The 22,679-nt window shown below is 43.6% G+C and overlaps 1 pseudogene; it reads right to left on the bottom strand.

Moving 5' to 3' along the window:
• Positions 1-15,059: 15,059 nt before the first annotated feature.
• On the bottom strand, positions 15,060-21,397 carry LOC114635970 (annotated as a pseudogene).
• Positions 21,398-22,679: the final 1,282 nt, after the last annotated feature.

The raw sequence follows: 22,679 nt of genomic DNA, 5'->3' as shown, positions 1-22,679 counted from the left end.
CCAGTGGGGGTCTCAGAGATCAGGGTGGTCGCAAATCCCGGACAAGCCCCCAATGAAGACCTCCACAGAGGGGAGACCCTCTCTCAAGTCTCAGAAAGTCGTGACCACCCAGTAATCTGCTCGAGACACCATGTACCGGAGCAATTGCGAGGTCGTTTATTAGGGCATGACAACTAGCTGCCGGTCAATTCGTATGCCCACGCAGGAGCTGAATTGACCCTGACAGCCAGTTTGAGAGGTGTTTTTAAAGGGAAAAACCACAAACCAAGGAATGAGGAGGGGGTGAGGGGGTTGCTAGGGTGGTATAACATAAAAATAGTGGAACATTCCAAAGGAACCCAACCTACATGAGTCAGGGTCAGGTGAAAACTCTCTGTATGCTTATCTTTCTCAAGAATGTGGTCCTGCCCTGTCACTGTGGCCTTGCCCTGTCACTGTGGTTCCCAGCTTGGTTCCACCTGGCTAAATTGCATTCTAGCCAGTTCCCGTAATTAGTCTGTCCACATTCTTAACTTGCTTCATGCCTCCATGTCTTTGTAAAGAAAGCTTAAAGAATATTTTATATCTAAAAAGGATTCTATATACCCAGTATCTATAATTTTTCACTCTACAGAACATGTTGGTGTGCATCAATATGCATGTGTGTTAATGTATGTGCACACGTGTGTGATTGCGTGCGTGTGCATGTGAGTGTGTGCATGTGTGTGTGTGTGTGTTGCTTGTTTTTGAACCCTGGTTCTCATATATCTTGGAAAAATGCTCTTCACTGACCTCCATCTCCAGCATAAGGATGCCTACTATGGTGGAATCCAATGTTCATTAAAGGAATCACAGTAGATGTGACTTTCCAAGTGTTGTGGATGGCTCTGGTGCCACTCATATTTATATGTTAATTCTGCTTTCCCAGAAGGGTCTGTCTTGAATGCGGAACAAGTCACTTACTCAGGTGACTTTTTGTGAACCTTCCCTCAATGAATAAAGGGACCAGTAACTGGGTGAGTAGGCAGGACTTCTGGGTTAAACTGAGGAAGAGAAGAAGGAGAGAGTTAGGTCCTATTGGACAGGGATAGTGTGAAAACAAGATGTATCTACTAGTTTCTCTCAGGTTATGGCAAATCTGCCAGAAGGATTTAGATTTAATATGGCTTCTAAAATTAGGATTCTAGTTGTTGTGCCCAGAGATTGAGTTACCATTGTTTCTAAAATAAGTTTGTGTGGTGTTTCCCTTCTCACAGCAACTTGACTGGATTCCAGAGAGAAAGGTACCATGGCACAGTATGGGTTTCCCTGACGTGCAGCAAAAACCATGGGGGGCGGGTGGTAGCCACCTGCCAGTGGGAACCTAGTGATCTGAGTGGACATATTTTGGAACTCTGAGTTATAGAATCTCCACAAGATAAGAACTGGCCAACGAGACTGCTGGGGCTGAGAGTAGTTGAGTGTAGCTTGGGAAATACTGCCTTCTTTTTAATATTTCCTGCAATAGGTGGCACCCAATATGGGGCAAGAGTCCACTTGAAATTTAAGATTATTAGCCTAAGAGTTAAAGTATTATTTTGTTTTATTTTTGTTTTGTTTTGGGGTTTTTTTTTTGGTATTTTATATATTTACATTTCAAATATTACTCCCTTTCCTCATTTCCCCACCCAGACACACCCTATCCAATCTCCTTTCTTCCTGCTTCTAAGAGGGTGTGTCTCCACTCACCCACCCACTCCCACCTCCCTGCCCTCGAATTCCCCCACACTGGAGTGTCCAGCCTTCACAGGAGCAAAGACCTCTTCTCCCACTTATGCCTGACAAGGCCGTCCTCCCTTACATTTACAGCTGGAGCCATGAGTCCCTCCCTATGTGCCCCCAGGCTGGAAAATTAGACCCTGGGAGTTCTGGTTATTTGGTGTTGTTGCTCACCCCCCTGGGGCCTCAAAAACCCTTCAGCCCCTTCAGTCTTCTCTCTAACTCCTCCATTGGGGACTCATTGATCAGTTCAATGGTTACCTGCAGGCATCTGCCTCTGTATATGTCAGGCTCTGGCAGAGTCTCTAAGAAGACGGCTATACCAGGCTCCTGTTAGCATGTACTTTCTGGCATCCACAACAGCATCTGCTTTTGGTGACTGCACATGGGATGGATACCCAGGTGAGGAAGTCTCTAGACATCCTCTCCTTCAGTTTCTGTTCAACACTATGTCTCCAGAGTGAGTATTTGCTCCTGTGAGTATTTTGTTACTCCTTCTAAGAAGGACCAAAGCACACACACTTTGGTCCTTCTTCTTCATGAGCTACATGTAGTCTGTGAGTTGTATCTTTGGTACTTCAAGCTTTGGGGCTAATATCCACTTATCAGTGAGTGCATACCATGTGTGTTCTTCTGTGATTGGATTACCTCACTCAGGATGATATTTTCTAGTTCCATCCATTTGCCTAAGAATTCCATGAATTCATTGTTTTTAATAGCTGAGTAATACTCCATTGTGTAAATGTACCACATTTTCTGTATCCATTCCTCTGTTGAAGGTCATCTGGGTTCTTTCCAGCTTCTGGCTATTATAAATAAGGCTGCTATGAACATAGTGGAGCATGTGTTCTTGTTATATGTTGGAGCATCTTTTGGGTATATGCCCAGGAGTGGTATAGCTGGGTCCTCAGGTAATACTGTGTCCTATTTTCTGAGGAACCGCCAGACTGGCTTCCAGAGTGGTTGTATCAGCTTGCAATCCTACCAATAATGGAGGGGTGTTCCTCTTTCTCCAGATCCTTGTCAGCATCTGCCATCACTTGAGTTTTTGATCTTAGCTGTTCTGACTGCTGTCAGGTGGGATCTCAGGATTATTTGATTTGCATTTCTCTGATGACTAAGAATGTTGAACATTTCTTTGGTCCTTCTCAGCCATTCGAGTTTTCTCAGTTGAGAATTCTTTGTTTAGCTCTGTATCCCATTTTTAATAGGGTTATTTGATTGTCTGGAGTCTAATTTCTTGAGTTCTGTGTATATGTTGGATATTGGCCCTCTATCATATGTAGGATTGGTAGAGATCTTTTCCCAATGTGTTGGTTGCCATTTTGTCCTATCGACAGTGTCCTTTACTTTACAGAAGCTTTCCAGTTTTACAAGGCCACATTTGTCAATTCTTGATCTTAGAGCATAAGCCAATGGTGTTCTGTTCAGGAACCTTTCCCCTGTGCCCAAGTATTTAAGGATCTTAGCCACTCTCTCTTCTTTAGTTTCAGTGTATCTGGTTTTAGGTGGAGGTCCTTGATCCACTTGGACTTGAGCTTTGTACAGGGAGATAAGAATGGATTGATTTGGATTCTTGTACATGCTGACCAGGAGTTGAACCAGCACCATTTGTTGAAAATGCTGTTCTTTTTCCACTGGACAGTATTAGCTCTTTTGTGTCAAAGATCAAGTGACCATAGGTGTGTGGGTTCATTTCTGAGTCTTCAATTCTATTCCATTGATCTTCCTGCCTGTCTCTGTACCAGTACCATGCAGTTTTTAATCACTATTGCTCTGTAATACAGCTTGCTGTAAGAGATGGTGACTCCCCCAATAGTTCTTTTATTGTTAAGAATAGCTTTCTCTATCCTGGGTTTTTTGTTATTCCAAATGAATTTGAGAATTTCTCTATCTCTGTAAAGAATTGAGTGGGAATATTGATAGGGATTGCTTGAGTCTGTAAAATTCTTTTGGCAAGATGGCCATTTTTACTACATTAATCCTTCCAATCCATGAGCATGGGAGATCTTTTCATCTTCTGAGATCTTTGATTTCTTTCTTCAGAGACTTGAAGCTCTTGTCATACAGATCTTTCACTTGATTGGTTAGATTCACACCAAGGTATTTTATATTATTTGTGACTATTATAAAGGGTGTCATTTCCCTCATTTCTTTCTCAGCCTGTTTATCTTTTGAGTAGAGGAAGGCTACTGATTTGTTTGAATTAATTTTATATCCAGCCACTTTGCTGAAGTTGTTTATCAGGTTTAGGAGTTTCTGGTGGAAGTTTTGGGGTCACTTAAGTATACTATCATATCATATGCAAGTAGGGATATTTTGACTTCTTCTTTTTCTATTTGTATCCCTTTGACTTCCTTTTGTTGCCTAATTGCTCTGGCTAGGACTTCCAGGTCAGGAGAGAGTGAGCAGCCTTTTCTAGTCTCTGGTTTTAGTGGGCTTGCTTCAAGTTTCTCTCCATTTAGTTTGTTGTTGGCTACTGGTTTGCTAGATATTGCTTTTACTATGTTTAGGTATTGGCCTTAGATTCCTGATATTTCCAGGACTTTTACCATTAAGGGGTGTGGAATTTGGTCAAATGCTTTCTCAGCATCTAGTGAGATGATCATGGTTTTTTTTTTCCCTTTGAGTTTATTTACATAGTGGATTATGTTGATGGATTTCAGAATACTGAATCATCCCTGCATTCCTTGGATAAAGCCTACTTGATCATGATGGATAATTGTTTTGATGTGTTCTTGGATTCAGTTTGCAAGAATTTTATTCAGTATTTTTGCACCGATAATCATAAGTAAAATTGGTCTGAATTTCTCTTTCTTTGTTGTGTCTTTGTGTGGTTTAAATATGTGCATAATTGTGGCTTCATAGAAAGAATTAGGTAGTGTTCCTTCTGTTTCTATTTTGTGGAATAGTTCGAATAGAAGTGGTATTAGGTCTTCTTTGAAAGTCTGATATAATTACACACTAAAACTATCTGGTCCTGGGCTTTTTTTGGTGGAGAGACTTTTAATGACTGCTGCTATTTCTATAGGGGTTGTGGGGATGTTTAGATGGTTTATCTGCTCCTGATTTAACCTTAGTGCTTGGTACCTGTCTAGATAATTGTCCATTTCCTCCAGATTGTCCTTTTGTTGAGTATAGGCTTCTGTAGTAGTATCTGATGATTTTTTTAATTTCCTCAGTTTCTGTTGTTATGTCTCCCTTTTCTTTCCTGATTTTATTTAATTTGGATACTGTCTTTGTGTCCTCTGATTAGTCTGTCTAGGGGTTTATCTACCTTCTTGATTTTCTCAAAAAAAAAAAAACAACAAAACAACAACAAAAACCAACAGCTCCTGGTTTTGTTGATTCTTTGTATAGTTCTTTTTGTTTCTACTTGGTTGATTTCAGCACTGAGTTTGATTATTTTCTGTCGTCTACTCCTCTTTGGTGTATTTGCTTTTTTTTTTCTTCTAGAGCTTTCAGGTGTGTTGTCAAGCTGCTAGTGTATTCTGTCTCCACTTTCTTTTTGTAGACACTTAGAGCTATGAGTTTTCCTCTTAGCACTGCTTTCATTGTGTCCCATAAGTTTTGGTATAATGTTCTTTCATTTTCATTAAATTCTAAAAAGTCTTTAATTTCTTTCTTTCTTTCTTCCTTGACTAAGTTATCATTGAGTAGAGCATTGTTCAGTTTCCACATGTATGTGGGCTTTCTGTTGTTTTTGTTACTGTTGAAGACAGCCTTAGTTTGTGGTGATCTGATAGGATACAAGGGATTATTTCAATCTTTTTTTATCTGTTTAGGCATGTTTTGTGACCAATTATATGGTCTATTTTAGATAGGGTACCATGAGGTAGTGAGAAAAAGATATGTTCTTTTGTTTTAGTAGATTTTTTTCTTTGATGAGTATGAAGTATCCTTCCTTATCTTTTTTTGATAACTTTTGGTTGAAAGTACATTTTATTTGATATTATAATGGCTAGTCCAGTTTGTTTCTTGGTACCATTTGCTTGGAAAGTTGTTTTCCAGCCTTTTACTCTAAGGTAGTGTCTATCTTTGTAACTGAGGTGTATTTTCTCTATGCAGCAAAATGCTGGGTCCTGTTTACCTATCCAGTCTGTTAGTCTATGTCTTTTTATTAGGGAATTGAGTCCATTGATGTTAAGAGAAATTAAGGAAATTAATTGTTGCTTCCTTTTATTTTTGCTATTAGAGGTGGAATTATGTTTGTGTGGCTCTCTTCTTTTGGGTTTGTTGAAAGATTACTTTCTTGCTTTTTCTAGCTTGTAGTTTCCTTCCTTGTGTTGGAGTTTTCCATCTATTTTCCTTTGTAGGGCTGGATAAGTGGTAAGATATTGTGTAAATTGCTTTTGTCATGTAATACCTTGGTTTCTCCATCTATGGTAACTGAGAGTTTTGCTGGGTATAGTAGTCTGGGCTGGCATTTGTGTTCTCTTAGGGTCTGTATGACATTAGTCCAGGATCTTCTGGCTTTCATAGTCTCTGGTGGGAAGTCTGGTGTAATTCTTATAGGTCTTCCTTCATATGTTACTTGACCTTTTTCCCTTACTGCTTTTAATATTCTTTGTTTTGTACATTTGATGTTTTGATTATTATGTGACAGGAGGAATTTCTTTTCTGGTCTAGTCTATTTGGAGTTCTGTAGGCTTCTTGTATGTTCATGGGCATCTCTTTGTTTAGATCAGGGAAGTTTTCTTCTATAATTTTGTTGAAGATATTTACTGGCCCTTTCAGTTGGGAATCTTCACTGCCTTCTATACCTATTATCCTTAGGGTTGGTATTTTCATTGTGTCCTGGATTTGCTGGATGTTTTGGTTTGAAGCTTTTTGCACTTTGCATTTTCTTTGACAGTTGTGTTCATATTTTCTATGATATCTTCTGCACCTGTGGTTCTCTCTTCTCTCTCTTGTATTCTGTTAGTGATGCTTGCATCTATGACTCCTGATCTCTTTCCTAGGTTTTCTATCTCCAGGATAGTCTCCGTTTGTGATTTCTTTATTGTTTCTATTTCCATTTTTACGTCCTGGAAGGTTTTGTTCAATTCCTTTGCCTGTTTGGTTGTATTTTCTTATAATTCCTTAAGGGATTTTTATGTTTCCTCTTTAAGGGCTTCTACCTGTTTACTTGTATTCTCCTCAATTTCTTTGAGAATGTTATTTATGTCCTTCTTAAAGTCCTCTATCATCATCATGAGAAGTGATTTTAAATCTGAATCTTTCTTTCCTAGTGTGATAGGGTATTCAGGACTTTCTATTGTGGAAGAACTTGGTTCTGATGATTCCAAGTATCCTGGGTTGCTGATGCTTATGTCCTTGCACTTGCCTTTCACCATCTGGTTATCTTTAGTGCTACCTTCATTCGCTGTCTCTGACTAGAGCCTGTCTTTCCTATTATCTTGGTTTTGTCAGAACTGTTTGGGGTGGGTGTTGCTGCCAGGGTTAGAGCTCCAAGGAGCCCCGCCTCCTCTGGGTTTGGTGGGATTGGGTGCAGAGCTGAAGCTCTAGATCTGTTCAGTGCTCACACACAGACTGGAAGACACCAGTGCCCCGGGCCAGGAGTGAATTTCTGGGTCCCAGTGGGCCCCAGTGGGTTCCAGTTACTCCCTATTTGGGGAGAGTGTTGCTGTTTCTTTATCTAAGATACTACCTAGGTTAGAGCTCCTGGGAGCCCCACCTCCTCTGGGTTTTGTGGGATTAGTTGCATAGCTGAATCCCAGGATCTGCTCAGTGCTGGGGAGCAGACTGGATGGCATATTTTTTTTATTTCTAAGTTTGCAATGCTTGTTTAAAATGTTTTTCATGAGATTTAACCAGAGAACAAAGTCTCTGCTGTGGTTTTTTGAGATTTCCTTTGTCAATTTAATTAATATAAATCTCTTTACATTAGCTTCAGGTAGACTCATCAAACATGGACAAAAAGCAGCAATATTTTTCACCAAATTACTACCAAACTGTCTCTAGCCCACATACTGAAGTTCTTTTCCTGTAAACCATCTGGAGCCAGGACTTCAAAGTTCAAATCAATCTCAGCAACAACATCTTTCATATTCTTTCTAGGATAGCCCATTAAACTCCACATAAAGCATTCCACTGCTTCCCAAATCCCAAGTCCCCAAATCCACATTTTTCTAGATAAAAGCATGGTTAGCCCTATAATGGCAATACCCCAGTCCCTGGAACCAATGTTTGTATTAGTTAGGGATATACTGATGTGAACATACACCATGACCAAGGCAAATCTTATAAAGAACAACATTTAATTGGAGCTGGCTTGCAGGTTCAGAAGTTTACTCCATTATCATCAAGGTGAGAGCATTGCAGTGTCTGGGTATGCATGGTGCAGGAGGAGCTGAGATTACTTTTTCTTTTTTGTTGTTGTTTTATTTTTATTATTTGTTAATCTTTTTATACAGTCCAGTCTTCATCTTCCTTCTTGTCCACCCTATGACTGTTCCTCATCCCCACCTCCTTCCCTCTCATTGCCAAAAGGATGTCCCCATTTCTCAAACCCCCACCTCACCAGACTTCCTTACTCTTGGAGGCTCAAGTCTCTTGAGGGCTAGGTGCATCTTCTCTCACTGAGTCCTAACAAGACAGTCCTCTGCTCTATATGTACTAGGGGCCTCCTATTAGCTGCTGTATGTTGCCTGGTTGGTGGCTCAGTCTCTGAGTAATCTCAGGGGTCCAGGTTAGTTGAGACTGCTGGTTTTCTATAGAGTTGCTCTCCTCCTCAGCTTCTTCCAGATTTTCCATAATTCAACCACAGTGAATATGGTTGATTCACGAGTGATTTTCCATAATTCACCAGCTTCTGTCCATTAGTTGGGTGTAAATATCTGCATCTGACTCTTTCAGCTGCTTGTTGGGCCTTTCCAAGGGCAGTCAGGCTACACTCTTATTTGTAAGCACACCATAGCATCAGTAATAGTGTCAGGGCTTGGGGCCTTCCATTGAGCTGACACCCAATTTGGGCCTGTCACTGGACCTCCTTTACTTCAGGCTCTTCTCCATTTTTGTCCCTGCAGTTCTTTCTGACAGAAACAATCTGGGTCAGAGTTTTTGACTTGGCATGGCAACCTCAATACTCCACATGAGACCCTGCCTTCCTACTGGAGGTGGACTCTACAAGTTTCTCCTCCCTACTATAGGGCATTTCAACTAAGGTCCATCCCTTTGAGTCCTGAAAGTCTGTCACCTCCCAGGTCTGTCTGGTACATTCTAGATGCCCCCCCCACATACCTCCTGAGGTTGCCTGTTTCCATTCTTTCTGTTGACCCTCAGGGCTTCAGTCCTGTTCCCCTACTTCCAATACTTGATCATGTCACCCCTCCCTGTCTTATTTCTGAAATAGGTCTCTATCTCTCTCTTCCCCAGCACCTGCCATGATTACTTTATTCTGCCTCCCAAGTGGAATTGAGGCATCCTCACATGGGCCCTTCAGTTTCTTAACTTTCTTGAGTTCTGTGGATTGTATCTTGTGTGTTCTGTACATTTTTGGATAATATCCACTTATTAGTAGTAAATATCATACATGTCCTTTTGGTTGTGAGTAACCTCACTCAGGATATTTTCTAGTTCCATCCATTTGTCTGCAAAACTCATGTCCTCGTTCTTAATTGCTGAGTAGTATTCCATTGTGTAAATGAACCTCATTTTCTGTATCCATTCTTCTGTTGTGGGATATCTGGATTGTTTCCAGATTCTATAACAAACAAGGCTGCTATGAACATAGTGGAATAGGTGCCCCTTTGGCATGGTGGGGCAAATTTTGGGTATATGCCCAAGAGTGGTATAGCTGGATCTTCAGGCAGATTAGATCTATTTCCAATTTTCTAAAGAATGTCCAGATTGATTTCCAGAGTGGTTGTACCAGTTTCAAATCCCACCATCTATAGAGGAGTATTCAATGGCACATCCTTGCCAGCATGTGCTGTCACGTTAGATTTTATATTAGGCATAATGACTGGTGAAAGGTGGAATCTCAGGGTCATTTTGATTTCCATTTCACTGATCAGTAATGACTTTGAACATTTCTTTCAAAATGTTGAATGGTGCTTCTCAGCCATTCGACATTCCTCCTGAGAATTCTCTGTTTATTTCTATAGCCCCCCCTCCTTTTTATATTATTTGGTTCTTTGGATTCTTGGTGATTAGCTTCTTCAGTTCTTCATATATTTTAAATATTAGTCCTCTATCAGATATAGAGTTAGTGAAGACTGTTTCCAATCTGTAGGTTGTAGATAAAGCCCATACCTAAATATAATAAGAGCAATTTACTGCAAAGCAACAGCCAATATCAAATTAAATGGAGTGGTACCTGAAGCAATTGCACTAAAATTGGGAACAAGTCAAGGATGCCCACTCTTTCCATATCTATTCAATATAGTACTGGAAGTTCTAGCTAGAGCCATAAGACAATAAAAGGAGATCAAGGGGATACAAATTGTCAAAGAAGAAGTCAAGGTATCACTATTTGCAAATAATATGACAGTATACATAAGCAACCCCCAAAATTCTCCAGCTGATATAAAATTAACTCAAACAAATCAGTTACCTTCCTTCATACAAATGATAAACAGGCTGAGAAAGAAATTAGAGAAACAAAACCTCTCACAATTTTCACAAATAATATAAACTATATTGGTGTAACTTTAACCAAACAAGTGAAAGATCTGCATGACCTTCAAGTCCTTCAAGAAAGAAATCGAGGAAGACCTCAGAAAATGGAGAGATCTCACATGCTCATGGATTGGCAGAATTAACATAATAAAAATGACCATCTTACCAAAAGCAATCCACACATTCAATTCAATCCCCATCAAAATCACAAAACAATACTTCAAAGACATTGAAAGACCAATACTCAAATTCATCTGGAAAAGCAAAAAACTCAGAATGGCTAAAAAAAAAAAAAATCTTTACAATAAAAGAACTTCTGGGGTAATCACAATCCCTGACCTCAAGCAATACTGCAGAACAATAGTGATTTAAAAACCGCATGGTATTGATACAGAGACAGACACATTGATCAATGGCCTAGAGTTGAAGACCCAGAAGCAAAACCTCACACTTCCAGACACTTGATCTTTGAAAAAGAAGCCAAAAATATACAATGGAAAAACTAAAATGTCTTTGATAAATGGTGCTGGTTTAAAGGACAGGCTGTATATAGAAAAGTGAAAATTGAGCTCAAGTCCAAGTTGATCAAGGACTGAATCTAATAGAAAAGAAAGTGGGAAAGAGCCTCAAACTCATTGGCACAGGGGGAAATTTCCTAAATGGAACTCTAGTGCCTTAGGCTTCTAAATCAAGAATTGATAAATGGAAACTCGTGATACTGGAAACCGTCTGTAAGGCATAGTCAGAGCTGAGATTTCTACATCTTTATCTGAAAGCTATTAGCAGATTACTGGCTCTCAGGCACTAGGATGTGGTTCTTAAGGCCCACATCCTCAGTGACACACTTACTCCAACAGGGCCACATCTTCTAATAATGTCACTCCCTGGGCTAAGCATATACCAACCACCACAACATGTAAGAAAAGACAAGAGGTTGTGCTTCTATCCTTGCCCACATCTGGATGCTATTCACACCACTTACCAGGTGAGTTGGTGAAGTTGGCAAGAGACAGGAAGACAGTGGACTGGTTCTTCTGTCACCCAGTGCTCTGGTGATTTCTTGGGTAGTCACAAGTTGATAACATCACAACCACTGTCTCCTTTCAAGCTTATAATGTGGGAAGACAACACATGCACACTCGCATTATGGATGTAACCAAGGATACCTGGATGTTCTGTCCTCTGTTTCCCACATTCCTTATTTCCTATGGGTTACTCAGGATCCAGTTCCACCCATGAGTTCTCCAAAATACTGCTGCCACAGACCAGCACATGTTCCTTGTGTTCTTTTTGAAATCAGTGACTTTCCCTTAAGGACCTGATAAGGTAACACAACCACTAGGCACTGACCTATTGCTTCCTATGTCCCATGCCCATCTCTGACCAACTCTGCCCACAAGACCTCTTGACTTCAGAGCTGAGAAAGAAGCCTAGGTGGGCAACTATGGACACTGACAGATGGTTTGCACCAGTGTCTTCTGTAGAAACCTATAATGGCTGTTCCTTTGTAATGGCCAGTTCTGCTACTTTGTAATAGCCTGTTCTGCTGCTCTGGTCTGCAGGTCAGGGTCTAGCAAGAGAGAGAGTGGGGACGGAGGAGGGACAAGAGACACAAAAGATGGATACAAGACAGAGTCTGGTCAAGTCCCGTCAAGTCTCTTCTTTATTCTCCTTTGTAGAAAGGAAATCCTGGGTATTTATACCCTTTGCCACGTGAGTTGCCCTCATGGACAAGCTCAGCCGAAGACATTACGTCACGTGCCTTGTATCCATGGATACCACGTGCACCTTACAGCTGGGGCCACTAAACAGTGTAACAAGATGTTTATCAGAATGTGCTCAGCTGTTGCGGGCTGTTGAAAACAAGTCTCTTGTCAGGGTATATGGCTTGAGATGGCTGTAAAGATGATAGCCGCTTTCGGCTAAGAGTCAGCTCCCAACAGAAACCTCTGTCCATTGATCAGAACCTCCAGATTAAAGGCCAATTGTAAATAGGACACATTTCTGCAGTGTTGTAGCAAATATAGCCAAGGATCAGAACACCTCCAAAGGAGAGGCCAATCAGATTTCAAGAATCAGTTTTGGCACACAAGACTATGACTTGTCTCGGCACCCAAGGCTCCATGTCTGTGTGTTTGGTACTTATTGTACCCAGGAACTCACGGGTGTTGTGCAAATTCTCTATCACTGATCTACATTCAGAGCCTGAGATCTAGACCTTGTGGCTAGGAGTGTCACATCTTCTAGGTCATCTCAGATATGATCACCCAGCTGTGACCTTAACAGAGCATGGAAACAGCCATTGGGTCTCTTAGCCTCCTACTATGTATACATAAAGTCAGGGGTCTTGAGGCAGACAGTGAAGTCCAAGACCACACAGTGCCTTTCTCTCTTTGATTTCTTGACTAAAATTCTGTATTAGATCCTTATCTCTCTTAAATACCCTCAAGACCTCATCCATTAGTGCAAGCAGAAGAGACTTGCATCTCCATACCTTCCGGCTTTTGCAAACATAGACCAAGCTAACTCTCATGTCCTAGCTCACTTCCTGGTATTTCTGTGAACACTTTGCACTGAGGTATTGCAAAGTGTCTGCAGACCCTGCAGTGCCTGTCACCAGGAAACTGTGCAGCTCGATGTCTGTCCTTTGGCTTCAGCACCATTGTGTGTAGCTACAGGTACTGTGATCTCTGTTTCTCTTCATATCCACACCTTTCTGTTTGTCTAAGTCATATGGGATGCTCATTGATGTTACATACTGCATGCTGTCATGTATGTTTTTGGTTGTAGCCTGGAGGTAGCTGGAATTCCAGAACTTGCATCAGTGCATCACGTAGACCAGAAGAAGGAAGGGGCCATGACTATGAACCCACTTCATCTCCAGTCAGCTACCTAATGGGCACATCACTGCTCATAGGTCTTTCTGGAAACGTCTTATATCAACTACCACAGCCACCTAAGATGGAGAAGGAGACCTCTTACTGCAACCTGGCATCTCTTCACCAATAAAGGAGACAAGGCTATCTTTGTCCTCTGCCCTGAGGTGAGCTCCTGTGTTTTCTCTCAGTCTGGGTGCTGGGAGAGACCACAGTCCTGTAGGAAGGCTTGCTTCCTAGTTTCCCTCCTCTTCTCCTCCATTCCCTCCCCCAATGCTGATTCATTGGAGGGCATCAGACACAGAGCTGAATCAACAGGAAGTGTGTAAACTGGTTGTTTTAAGATGATGCTGTGGGCATAGGGCATAAGTGTCCCATGAACTCTTGCTCCACAGGGTGGGATCATGAGCCACTCATTTTACAGACTATAGTCTGACCTTTAGGGAGCTTAAGGAAATTACCTCAGACTAGAGTAAGACTTTCCAGCACCATTAACAGGGGGGCAAGGTCTGTAGACAATATTCAGCAGCGAAGAGCACGGACTTGTCTTCCACTGGACCCAGGCTTCACACCCAGCACCCACAGGATGATTAACAACTAATTGAACTCAAGTTTCTAGAGGTCTCATACTCTATTCTACCCTCTGTGCACACTGCATGCATGATGAAAAATACCCATCAATATAGAATAACAATAAGGGGGAGAGGTGGGATGAAGAGGAGTGTGGTAAAAATATATGACAATTCTGTAGGCACAAGGAGGGTTCTGTGAAGTATACTTTTTCCAGCATGGTCAGAACATTTGGTTTTTCACAAAACAAATCAGTGTTACAGCAAAAACAAAATCAGTGTCTATACACAACTATGTTTCAAGGTAGGCCACATAGGTCAGGCTCTTGGGATGCTGTAGTCTGGCCTCAAATTATATAAAGTCTAAAATGAGCCTTGTCACATTCCTCTAGAACTGTCCCCCATGGCACCACCAAACCTATACCCTTTTAAGACTCCAAAATACATGAACTTTCCTAGAGAGTAGCATCAACTACATTTGTCACACATGGTTGCAGAGAGGACTCTTCTGCATCTAGACAGGTATTGACAGACAGAACAGTGGGATCTTTCCTATCTTCCTGAAGTCTGACCTGCCTCCTTTTGCTACAACAGATTTCTCCCACATTCTTTGACTGCAGCAAGCATAAGTGTGAAGACATCAGCTTTTCTAGTTTTTAAAGTGGTTTAAACCACTATTTTTGGCACTTTAGTGTCATGGGGACCTATGTCAACATTGTCACCAGAGCAAAAATTGTACTGATTTCCAGCACAAGCCACTCACATTTTCCTTACTGTAACAATGGAGTGTGACTTCAGTTTGCAGTGTCTGACAAAACCAGCAGCCATTGATCGGTCTTTTTGTGTGATATATTGTCAAGCCCAGAACATCAGCACAACTACCTTTCCTCCTACTTTATCTGGATGCTTCCCTCTCTCCTCCCTTTCATTCCCTCCTCTTTACTCCCTTCAACACTCCCTGATGATGACCTATCCTTCCCCTTTCTAAGAAGGGTCTCATTAAGAACTCCATGCTATGTAGCCAATGCAGGCCTTGAACTCACCATCTTCTTGCCTCGTCTTCCCATGTGCTTTGCTGAAGGTCACTGCTCCTGGAGTAATAAATTCTATTCTCAACACATTAAAGTTGTTCATAGGTTGGCCTGAGGCAGAGGGTCAAGAAGGGTTGTAGACTGTTGTCTTGGACACAATTGAGACAAAGGTAGGGGTTGGACCAGGAATCTGAGTTGCAGATAGAGAACTTGTTTATTAGACATCAGTAGATCACACTGGGGAGAAGGATGGAGCCCTGCTTCTGCTAGCGAACCACTGCACAGAGCTGGTAGGGCTCTGGAGTAACTGGAAATGCATGCACACCATAGTCACTGGGCCGGGGCTGTCCAGCTGGCACTGAGAAGCTAAAGCTCTGCAGGAGGCAGGTGAAGAAGAGGAAGAGCTCCATGCAGACCAGGGGCTCCCCCAGGCATTCTCGGTGGCCTGTGAGTGGGAGAGGGGCTCAGTCAGTCTGGAACTTGATTGGGGTTCCACCTTCCAAGGCACCCTGGGGACAGACAGGCAGCCAAGCACCCCAAGGGCACCTGCTGAGAATGGCATGAAGGCCTCATGCTTTACAAAGTGGCCCTGACCATCCAGGAAGTGTTCAGGATGGAAGCGGAGCGGCTTCTCCCGGCTACTCTCATCCTTCAGCACGGAGGACAGGTTAGTGATGAGCGTTGTCCCCTGGTAGGAGGCACATGTTGTGAATATGGACTGAGGTTGGACTGCCTAGACCCTGGTCACCAGGATCACATGCGCACTCTCTACCACACACAGGATACTTTCATATAAACTCAGCCCAAAATGCTTCTCCGTTTTCATTAATACTATGGCAGAGATAAGTGACAAGTGACAGATGTGCACAGACTGTCACCAGTATTGGTAGATCATGGCTGTAATAACCACTTCTGCCATATTTAACCTTACTTACCTTTCTAGCTGTGGATTCTACCGTACAGTTCTTGCTGTTGTTTCTCCTCCCATACTTAACCCAGGGGCAGCTGGTTCTGTGTGCTTTAGAATTAGGTTGCCTAAATTCCAGTTCTTCTCAACTGGGCAGCTCAGGCCACTGGCTAGCTGGCAACCCTGAGTAGATGTTTGAGGGACCCAGGCCTACCTTGGGGATAAGGAAGCCCTCCACTTCAATGTCACAAGAAGTCTTGTGTGGCAAGTTCATTGGGACAATGTCTGCAAAGCGCTGCACCTCATGGATGACAGCATTGGTACAGGGCATGTGAGCCTGGTCTTCCATCTCTGGACATCACACCTGTCCTATGACCTCATCGATTTCCTGTTGTACTCGACCTGGAATAACAGCATCCCTTCAGTTAATGAACACTAGAGAAGTGACTTTTGTCCCACTACTACCTCTGTGGTAATAGTTGGACCCATGGGAGAAAGATGGCCATCACCTTTTCTGGAGTCTGGGTCAAACCAGTATTGGAAGCCACAGGAGTCCCAAGTAAGCTTAAGGAGTTTGCCTCTACCCTCCTCCTCCTTCCTTCCCAGCCCCAGGTAGACATACTCTGCACATCTGGATGCAGGATCATGAGCAGCAGGGCCCAAGTCAGAGTAGCTGAACTGGTCAGAATCGCAGCACCAAACAGGTCAAGGACAACCAGACATAGATTTGCATCATTGAAGCTACTCTCAGCATTCCCCTTTGCCTAGGACACAGCGAGACAGTGGACTCAGAACAGAGAGTAAGAAGTCCCACAGTGACCCAGATGACTCCACAGCACAATGGACACCAGACCCACAGTCTCTCACCTTCTCCATCTCAGCCAGAAAGGCATCAGTCAGGTCTCGAGGTGGCTGCTCAGATTCTCTTGTGCTCAGTCACCATCTTATCCACCATGGTGACAAGTGTCTTTTGCCCAGGGAAGACTTTGTCAGCCAACCCTGGGATGCGCAGGAGAATTGGAAATGCGTTCAGAACCTGTAACAGCCAGACAAAGTGCTAGGACTTCCTGCTGCACTTAATTTAATGAGTTGAGTAAATAAGATTTATAATAATAATAATAATTAATAATAATAATTACTTCAATGTGTGTTCATGTGCACATGGTGTGAGGAATGCTGTTGCCACAACAAAGATGTTGAGGTCAGGGAAAAACCATAGAGAGTCAGTGAACTGACTACATGGCTTCTCAGAATGAAAACTGTCATGCTTGCATCTACTATCACCTGAGTTTTTAATCTTAGCCATTCTGACTGGTGTGAGATGGAATCTCAGGGTTGTTTTGATTTGCATTTCCCTGACAACTAAGGATGCCGAGCATTTCTTTAGGTACTTCTCGGCCATTCGAGTTTCTTCTGTTGAAAATTCTTTGTTAAGCTCTATACCCCATTTTTTAATAGGGTAATTTGGTTGTCTGGGGTCTAATTTCTTGAGTTCTTTGTATATATTGGATATTAGCCCTCTATCAGATGAAGAATTGGTAAAGATCTTTTCCCAATTTGTTGGTTGTCGTTTTGTCCTATTGACAGTGTCCTTTGCCTTACAGAAACTTTGCAATTTTATGAAGTCCCATTTGTCAATTCTCGATCTTAGAGCATATGCCATTGGAGTTCTGTTCAGGAACTTTTCCCCTGTGCCCAAGTATTCGAGGCTTTTCCCCACCTTCTCTTCTATTAGTTTCAGTGTATCTGGTTTTATGTGGAGGTCCTTTATCCACTTAGATTTGAGCTTTGTACAAGGGGATAAGAATGGATCAATTTTCATTCTTCTACACGTTGTCCTCCAGTTGAACCAGCACCATTTGTTGAAAATGCTGTCCTTTTTCCACTGGACAGTTTTAGCTCCTTTGTCAAAGTTCAAGTGACCATAGGTGTGTGGGTTCATTTCTGGGTCTTCAATTCTATTCCATTGATCTTCCTGCCTGTCTCTGTACCAATACCAGGTAGTTTTTATCACTATTGCTCTGTAGTACAGCTTGAGGTCAGGGATGGTGATTCCTCCCGAAGTTCTTTTATTGTTGAGAATAGTTTTCGGGTGATAGTAGATGCTGGCGAGGGTATGGAGAAAGAGGAACACTCCTCCATTGTTGGTGGGACTGCAAGATGGTGCAACCACTTTGGAAATCAGTCTGGCGGTTCCTCAGAAAATTGGACATAGCATTACCCGAGGATCCAGCTATACCACTCCTAGGCATATAACCAGAAGATGCTCGAACATATAATAAGGACATATGCTCAACTATGTTCATAGCAGCCTTATTTATAATAGCCAGGAGCTGGAAAGAACCCAGATGTCCTTCAACTGAGGAATGGATTCAAAAAATGTGGTATATTTACACAATGGAGTATTACTCAGCTATTAAAAACAATGAATTCGAGAGCTTCCTAGGTAAATGGATGGAACTAGAAATTATCATCCTGAGTGAGGTAAGCCAATCACAAAAGAACACACATGGTATTCACTCACTGATTATCGGATATTAGCCCAGAACCTTGAAATGCCCAAGATGCAACTCACAGGCCACATGAAGTCCATAAAGAAGGAAGACCAAGTGGGGGTGATTCGGTCCTTCTTAGAAGGAGCAACAAAATACTCAAGGGAGCAAATATGGAGACAAAGCGAGGGACAAAAACTGAAGGAGGGGCCATCTGAAGACCTTTCCACCTGAGTATCCATCCCATGTGCAGTCACCAAAGGTAGATGCTGATGTGGAAGTCAGGAAGTGCATGCTGATAAGAGCCTGATATGGATGTCTCCTCAGAGGTCTTCAAGAGTCTGACATATTCAGAGGCAGATGCTCACAACTAGCCATTGAACTGATCATGGGTTTCACAATAGAGGAGTTAGAGTGAAGACTGAAGGAGCAGAAAGGATTTGCGGCACCATGAGGAGAACAATAATACCAACCAACCACAGCTCCCAGGGTCTAAACCACCAGCCTGGGAGCACTTAGGGGGGGGGATCCAGGGCTTCAACTGAATATGTAAGAGTGGAGGGCCCTGCTGGGCATAGGTGGAAGAAGAGAACCTTGACCTCATGAAGGCTAGATGCCTCAGGGGATGGGAATTTTGAGGGTGGGGAGGTGGGAGTGGGGGGGAGTAGATAGAGGTTACATCCACAGAGAAGAAGGAGGAGGGGTGAGGGGATTGGGGGTTCCGGGGTGGGTGGGGGATGGGGTAAGGGGACAACATAGGAAATGTAAATAAAACATCCAATAAAAAAAAAAAAAAAAAGAAAACTGTCATGCTTGCCTGGCAATCTCCTTACCCTCTGACCATCTCTGTGGCTCCTGGGTACATGGATTTAGTGTTGATCTCAGCCAGTCTTAGTTTCCAGCCTCTTCCATGGTGGACACAGGCCCTATGTGTTCCCACCCATCACCCGACTCCTCCTTAGCTCTAGCCTTCAGGCTCTAGCAGCCCTGCAGTGGACACGAGAATATTTTATGGGAAAGTCTCACAGGTGTTGGTGGCTTCCATGTTGGCAGAATGCCAAGTTTTCAGCCTTTAGACCCCATGGCCTTGTTCCACTTCTTCCCTCCCATTGCTGCAGGCTTGTCAAGCACCGGGATTTTATTCCTGTGGTTGACACTTGTACATGTCTGCTTTTCAAATCCCCTGTCTGCATCCTCCTCTGAGAAGCAGGAATGCAAGCTGCCCTTAGCCTCCTACCTCAGGGATCAAGCCAGTATTCTCTCCCATGTTTTCTTTCAGTACATTTATCATCTTGATAATACCACGGTCTCCATACTCACAGAGACGGGCATAAATGACAGCAGCAATCACATTGCACATGGCTTTGTTCAGGAGGGTGTAAGGATTGAAGGAACTCCCTGGAAGTACAGATGCAAGTTAAAGTCAGGATATTGTTCCTATCTTCCTGTCCCCACTTGTGGTTCACAGCCATCACTCACCAGCCTGGGTGATAAAGGCATCACAGAGGTGACCGGCCTCCTCCGTCACCCACTGCTCCAGAGATTTCTTGCCCAGGCCAAAGTTGCGCAGTGTGGACACAGAGAATTGCCTCTGCTCTCTCCACTCAGGCCCATAAGGTGCAAAAGCCACACCTGCAGGTACATCTGTGTGTAAGCAAGGACACCTGGCTGTGCTGCCCTTTCCCCCCTTCATTCTCTTCTTTGAGATCAGTGTTCCCCATAATCTCACCCTTCCTCCCAATCACGGCAGTATACCACCACCGTCCAGGATGCTCAGGAGGTTTTACAATAGATTTCAGGGAATTTTGTTGGATTGTTTAACTCCATTACCACCTGCATCATGTCCTAACCTTCCTCTGCTCACTGTTCCTCATGTCTGGTTATGATCCCATCTCTGCCCCTACAAAGCCTTTTGCCTTTTGCTCTGTGCCCATAGCCTAGGTGTTGAAAGATGGGCACTGCAGGGCGGTCAGCAGTGTCCTCTTCACAGGTTACCAGCACTTCCCGAACTGCCTTCAGTCCATTAATCACAACCAGAGGCTTCCAGACCATCTACAGGCTGAACACGTCACCATAGCGGTTTTGAAGCTGAAGTAGAGGGACAGAGCACATAGGAAGTGGAGGTCTCCACAGATCATAGCACCAGGCTCACTGTGCAAACATAGGGAAGGTGATGAGTGTGCACATGCAGGTTCCAGTGCATATGTGTGTGTGGCATGTTGGCATCCATTTACAGGCATGTTTGTGAAGATATATTTGCACATGTTTCTCTGTGTGGGTATGTGTGTTTGTGTGTGCGTGTATGTGTGTGTGTGTGTGTGTGTGTGCTTCGTGCTTGTCATTGAACCTTAGTATTCATATCCTGGGAAACTGCTCTTAACTGAGCTCAATCCCTAACATGTGGAAGGCTACCACTGTGGAATTTTATACTTTAAGTTCAGCAAAGGAATCATAGTAGATGTAACACCACATGGTGACCTTGCCAGAGCCAGAAAACTGTCTTGGGTCCCCTTAGCATGTCAACACACCTGAAGAAACTCTTGTTCCTTGAGATGGGGAGTGAGGCCAGAGAGCACACAACAGCAAGAGATTCAGGCAGCCAGAGCGCCTCTCTCCACTCAGTGTCCTGACTGATATGCTACACTAGACCTCCCACTATGCTGAGAGCTCATCTTTAACAGGACCATAAGGGACTTGAGACCTCTATGGCTGCTGCCCTGTCCAACCAGACTGAACCCTGCTGTCACACCCTGGTTCACTTCCTGGACTTTGGCCTGCAAAACTTTTTCCCTAGAAAGTCCCAGTGGTTGCCATCAAAAAATTGTTAAGCCTGTACCCTCATGGGGACTGGATCCCTGTCTGACCTGTGGCTAGACCCCCACTACGCCCTGCTACAGTCACCATTCCCTCAGTTACCATCCACCACAAAGTCACTCACCTTGTACAGGCTATATGGCATATTATCTAGGTCCACCTGGAGCAGGTTACCCAGCAAAGGCCATGGCACAGGGCCAGGTGGGTATCGAGAATGCCAGCGCTGGTGCCGGTACATCAGGTCCACCAGTAATATGAAGATGACTGTGAATATGGCCACAGGCCACAGGCCAGTTCCAGTCAGCAGCTCCATGGCTGCCCTGCTGCTGCCCAGACTTCCTAAAGACCAATGAACAACATTCTGTACAACACCTAGGATCAGAAAGCTGCAAGCTTTGATTCTACCACCTTATAAAGGAGTTCCAGGGTTGACCTTTGTCCTCTGTGTCCAGCCTCAACCTGTGTTTTGTTTGCCCAAGTGTAGGGAGGAGCCAGAGATGTTTAATCCCTCCCAAGAGCTGGGTATGATGGTTCTACTGGGCTGAACCTGGTAGGCAGATGACTAGTTGACCCCTGCTTCAAGATGAATGATCTGATCATTGCATACAAAAGAAAAGCCTTGTATTCTACTCATGCAAATCTTTGTGGGTCATGCAAATCTTTGACATCATTGTCTGAGAGAGCAGTGAGACCTCCTGGACCTTCATGAAGCACTTTGTTGGCAGGACATGAAGGGTGACCGGCACCCAGTCAATGGCTTCTGTGGGTGTGTGAGCAGTGGAAAACTGTCTCCTGCAGTTGAGGGAATGAGGCTGGAGCCCCTATGGGCAAATGAAGGGCAGTGGGGGAGAGCAGCAGGAATCCCTGTGAGTGAGTAAGGGACAGTGGAGAAGCACAGCTGGAACATGTGCCATCTTAAGTACAGGTTTGTGGTCATCCGGTTGATCAGGCAGCAAGAATACAACATGGGAGTTCTAAAACCCAGTCCAAGGAAGCTAGGAAGTGATCTGAGTATGCTGGGGTGCCACTAAGTTGATTCAGGGATTTGTCAAATACCGGCTTCAGTCTTTTTTTTTTTTTTCCCTTTGTTTCTTGGTGGATCACTGTCCCCTGGCAACAGTCTTCCACCTGGAGATAGGTATGTCAGTTTGTTCCTCATGCCAGAGGCCTGTGCTCAGGGTGGGCAGCCAGAAGGAAATCAGTAGGTTGACTCCTGAGCCTTCTGATAAATGGAGCTTGTGTGCTGGGCACTGCAGCATGCACAGCACATGCCAGCTCACCATCCACTAGGGTCAGCAGAGGCTCAGTCCCTTTCTTTGCTTGTGATCCAGACCTCTAAAGATCAAAGTTTCAGAAGTCCCTGTGGAATCCAGGCAGAGTCTCTACTGCACCTTCAGTGTGGCAGAAGAGAGGCAGGGGCTGAACAGAGACTACATCATGCAGCCCCACAGCAAGGACTACACACTGGTCTCCTCCTCTCTGCTGTCCATGACATCCCTGCGTTTACCACCTCTGTGTCACTGGACCCTTGGGTGACTCTGTGCTTCTTGCTGGCCTGAAGCCTCTAATCCTGCTCCCTCTTCCTGTCCATGATTCTTGGCCCCGCCCAACCTAATTCCCTAGAATGGAAC

Source organism: Grammomys surdaster, unplaced genomic scaffold, assembly GCF_004785775.1.
Source record: "Grammomys surdaster isolate TR1022 unplaced genomic scaffold, NIH_TR_1.0 120575, whole genome shotgun sequence".
NCBI classification, from domain to species: Eukaryota; Metazoa; Chordata; class Mammalia; order Rodentia; family Muridae; genus Grammomys; species Grammomys surdaster.
Note: the sequence above shows the minus strand (reverse complement) of the source record. Positions and strands in the feature narration are given on the sequence as shown.